Source organism: Cricetulus griseus, assembly GCF_003668045.3.
Source record: "Cricetulus griseus strain 17A/GY chromosome 1 unlocalized genomic scaffold, alternate assembly CriGri-PICRH-1.0 chr1_1, whole genome shotgun sequence".
Lineage (NCBI taxonomy): Eukaryota > Metazoa > Chordata > Mammalia > Rodentia > Cricetidae > Cricetulus > Cricetulus griseus.
The window spans coordinates 217,589,292-217,594,416 of NW_023276807.1; the positions used below are offsets into that span (position 1 = coordinate 217,589,292).

Here is a 5,125-nt window from a genome sequence, read left to right on the forward strand (position 1 = left end):
CAACTTAAACTAATGCATAGCAACCCTAACCAGTCTGGTGAGACTATGAGGGATTATCCCATTTAGAACTTTGAAGCTGGAAAGATCCACCCTAAATCTCGGCCACATCTTCTGGTGGCAGCTCACATAAAAGGACATGGAAGATGGAAGCTTTTGCTTTTTACATGCTTGCCCTCACTCTCATAGGCAAGTTGATCTATTCTGCTGCTGAGGTATTCCTTCCCTGACATTAGAACCTACTTCTTTGTGATTCCCATGTAGACTGAAGACCATGAGCTCTGTAGGGATCCTTCCAGGCTCTAGCACTAGATTGGGACTGCTGAAACATAGTCTCACAGGTTCAAAACCTACTGGATTCTTGGCCTTTCTGTCAGAAGACAGCCGCTGTCTGTAAGTCACTTTTAATGAATACCCCCCTTTTATAAATGAATCACTGAGGCTTTTATTTTCCATTGGGGGGGGCGGTCTTGCCTATGGCCAACTTAGAGATGACATGGGGCTCCAGACAAAGCTCGAGTTTCAAGCAGGGTGGTCAGGAGCTTTGAGCTTCTCAGGAAGTGGTGGCATGGGAGGGGCAAGCACTGGGTTGGCCTTGAGTCACCCTGATGACATCAGAGAAAGTATATAAGCAGCTGGTGGCTCCAGGGATCTCCAGTCCAGGATTTACTTGGCCAGGGATTTCCTAAAGGGCCTGCTGGCAAACTCGGCATCGCTGACCAGATCTTTCTGGATTCTAAGTATCTGATTGTACTTGGCCAAGCCCTGGATTGGCTAGGGGCACCAGTCTTGATCTGCCCAGTGCGGAACCTCATCTCCAGGTCATCGATCTGGTATCCTCAGTGTCCCCAGAGCAATGAGACTCCATGACACCCTAACCATTAAACTGAGCCAGCTTACACTCCTATAGAGACATGGTCCCAGAGACAAATCCAGTTCTCTTTGAGCAGGAGGCAGGTGCAGGGCTTCTCACCCACAACCTTGGCAATCCATTTAGGGTTGGTTACCATGAGATCATCCCCAACCACCTGGATGCCTACAGTATCTGTGTACTTCTGCTGAGCTTCTCAGTCATCCTGGACAAAAGGGTCTTCAATGGATACCGCTGGATACTCTGGATGAAGGACTTTGCAGGTAAGCCATCTGGCCAGGCATGGTGTACCGGTTGGAGTCATAGGAGACTTGAAGTCCATGTCATACTTTCCAGACCTGAGGAACAGAGGCAGCCATGTCCATGCCTATGACACCCTAGTCTATGTAGGCAGCCTTCAAAGTTATGGTCTTCAGCAGCTCTGGGGCTTCTATGTTCTCCAGGATGTGGGGCACAAACCTGTCCTCAGCACTCACACTGGTAGCTTCCTTCCCTCATTTCTTCTTGATGACATTCTTCAGGTTGTGGCAAACCTCTGCTCCAGTGCACATGGCTTCCTAGAAACTGGACACCATTGCAGGCAGGATCATGAACTCTTTCTTGCAGGATCAGCATGTTGCCAGCATGAGAATCACCATTGATCACATTGCAAGCTGGGAACAGCAGGATGACTTCAGGGTTACCAGTCAAGTCAGTGATGTGACAGTAAAGGAACACCCCCTTTTCCACGGCACTGGTTTTGCAGACAGCCAGGGTCACTCTCAGGATGGCATTTGCACCAAATTTGGATTTATTTTCACGCAGTCCATTTCAATCATCAGTTTGTCAATATTCGCTTGTTCCACAACATTCAATTTCTTGCTACTCAGAGTAGTTTTAGTGATGTACTCAACAGTGTTTGAGACCCCTCCCCCATATAGCATGTCTTCTCGTCATGGAGTTCCAGGGCCTCATATATGCCAATGGAGGCGCTGCAGCTTGGAAGAGACCTTTTGAGGTGCAGAGAGCAACCTCAACAGTGAGATTCCCATGAGAGTCAAAGATCTCTCTGGCATGGATCTTGAGAATAGACATGGTGAATTTCTGGATCTCCACACAGGAATAAAACAGGTTTCTGCAGACACTGAAGAGTGAGTTAAGGTACATGTATGTTACCCTGTTCCCAAACTGCCAGGGAGTCATCTTTTAAAATACACATATTCATTTTATCAGTTCTCTTCCTTAAGAGAAACCTAATGATAATCCAATTTGAAAGCAACCTTATACAACAAACATCCCACACAAATGTTGAAAACAACCTGTGGATATAGCTGAATAACATGTTTGGAGTGCCCTTTGCTGTTCTGGGTTGGTAAGGTGACTTCATTCCTGATAAAACTCTTTTAAAGATTTCCATAGAAAATCTCTCATCCCTCTTCCAATGCCACGCTTTCTGTGTTGCTCTGTAAGCACAGAGCAGAGCCCTTTGTTAGGGGGAGACACAAACCACAAGCATCGGACACAGACATGCAACAGCCAGATCACAGACAGCTGGCAGCCACAAACTATAAGCAGACAGAAGAAATGGAGATAGAAGCAGAGAATTCAATTTTGGGCTTTCCCATCATCAAATTTAATTAAGAATTGCTTTGTCCCAACCCCACATCTGACAGAGGGCTGATCTCCAAAATATACAAAGAACTCAAGAAGCTAGTCTCCAAAACACCAAACAATCCAATTAAAAAGTGGGGTACAGAACTAAATAGACAATTCTCAATAGAGGAATCTAAAATGGCTGAAAGACACATAAGAAAGTGTTCAACATCCTTAGTCATCAGGGAAATGCAAATCAAAACAACTCTGAGATACCATCTTACTCCTGTCAGAATGGCCAAAATCAAAAACACCAATGACAGTTTATGCTGGAGAGGATGTGGAGAAAGGGGAACACTTCTCCACTGCTGGTGGGAGTGCAAACTTGTACAGCCACTTTGGAAATCAGTATGGCAACTCCTCAGGAAAATGGGAATCAGTCTACCACAAGATCCAGCAATTCCACTCTTAGGCATATACCCAAAAGAAGCACATTCATACAACAAGGACATCTGTTCAACGATGTTCATAGCAGCACTATTTGTAATAGTCAGAAACTGGAAGCAGCCTAGATGCCCCTCAACCAAAGAATGGATAGAGAAAATGTGGTACATTTACACAATGGAGTACTACTTAGTGGAAAAAAAACAATGGAATCTTGAAATTTGCAGGAAAATGGATGGAACTCGAAGAAACCATTCTGAGCGAGGTAACCCAATCACAAAAAGACAAACATGATATGTACTCACTCATATGTGGATTTTAGACATAGAGTAAAGGATTACCAGCCTACAATCCACACTGCCAGAGAAGGTAGTAAACAAAGAGGACTTAAGAGAGACATACATGGTCTCCTGGAGAAGGGAAAAGGGTCAAGATCCCCTGAGCAAATTGAGAGCATGGGAAGAGGGGGGAGGGAGCATGAGAAGGGAAGAAGAGGAAGGATGCAGACATCATGAGGGAACAGAAAGGTTGAGTCAGGGGAAGAATAGAAGAAAGGGTATGTGATAGGTAGGGTTTTAGTTGTGGGGGTGGTAGGGGAGGATGGGAGGAAGAAGGGAACTGGGATTGTCATGTAAAACAATCTTGTTTCTAATTCAAATAAAAAATGATTTAAAAAGAATTGCATTGTATAGATTTAGCACCTTTGTCAAAAATAAGGTATTCGTAGGTGCGTGGGTCAATATCAGGATTTTCAATTCGATTCCATTGGTCTATCTGTTTATTTTTGTGCCAATACCAAGCTGTTTTCAGAACTATGGCTCTATAGTAGAGCTTGAAGTTGGGGATGGTGATGCCTCCAGAAGATCCTTTATTGTAAAGAGTTGTTTTGGCTATCCTGGGTTTTTTATTTTTCCATATAAAGTTGAGTATTGTTCTTTCAATGTCTGTGAAAAACTGTGTTGGGATTTTGATGGGGATTGCATTGAATCTGTAGATTGCTTTTGGCAGTATTGCCATTTTTACTATGTTAATTCTACCTATCCAAGAGCATGGGAGACCTTTCCATTTTCTGATATCTTCTTTAATTTCTTTCTTTAAAGTCTCAAAGTTCTTATTGTACAGGTCTTTCACTTTTTTGGTTAGTGTTACCCCAAGATATTTTATGTTGCTTGTGGATATGGAAAAAAGATAGCATCTTCAACAAATGGTGCTGGCACAATTGGATTCGGACATGCAGAAAATTGCACATAGATCCATACCTGTCACCATGCACAAAACTTAAGTGCAAATGGATCAAAGATCTCAGCATAAATCCAGCCACACTGAATCTTCTAGAAGAGAAAGTGGGAATTACCCTTGAACAAATTGGCACAGGAGACCACTTCCTGAACATACAGTAACACAGACATTGAGGTCTGCAATTAATAAATGGGACCTCCTGAAACTGAGAAGCTTCTGCAAGGCAAAGGAAACAGTCAGTAGGACAAAACGACCACCCACAGAATGGGAAAAGATCTTCACTGATCCCACATCTGACAGAGGACTGATTTCCAAAATATATAAGGAGCTCAAGAAGCTAGCCACCAAAACACCAAACAATGAAATTAAAAAGTGGGGTGCAGAACTAAATAGAGAATTCTCAACAGAGGAATCTGAAATGGCTGAAAGACACTTAAGAAAGTGCTCAAAATCTTTGGCCATCAGAGAAATGCAACTCAAAACAACCCTGAGATACCACCTCACACCTGTCAGAATGGCTAAAATCAAAATTACCAATGACAATCTATGCTGGAGTGGATGTGGAGAAAAAGGAACACTCCTCCATTGCTGGTGGGAGTTGGAACTTGTAAGACCACTCTGGAAATCAGTAGGGCAGTTGCTCAGAAAAATGGGAATCAGTCTACTTCAAGATCCAGCCATTCCTCTCTTGGGTATATACCCAAATAGTGCATGTTCATACAACAAGGACATATGTTCAACCATGTTCATAGCAGCATTGTTTGTAATAGCCAGAACCTGGAAGCAACCTAGATGCCCCTCAACTGAAGAATGGATTGAGAAAATGTGGTACATTTATACAATGGAGTACTACTCAGCAGAAAAAAGCAATGGAATCTTGAAATTCGCAGGCAAATGGATGGAACTAGAAGAAACCATCCTGAGTGAGGTAACCCAGTCACAAAAAGACAAACATGGTATGTACTCACTCATATATGAATTTTAGACATAGAGCAAAGGATT

At 43.1% G+C, this 5,125-nt stretch overlaps 1 pseudogene; it reads right to left on the reverse strand.

Annotated features, from left to right (window-relative positions):
- Window positions 1–663: 663 nt before the first annotated feature.
- LOC100759013 lies at window positions 664–1,942 on the reverse strand (annotated as a pseudogene).
- Between the last annotated feature and the right edge of the window lie 3,183 nt (window positions 1,943–5,125).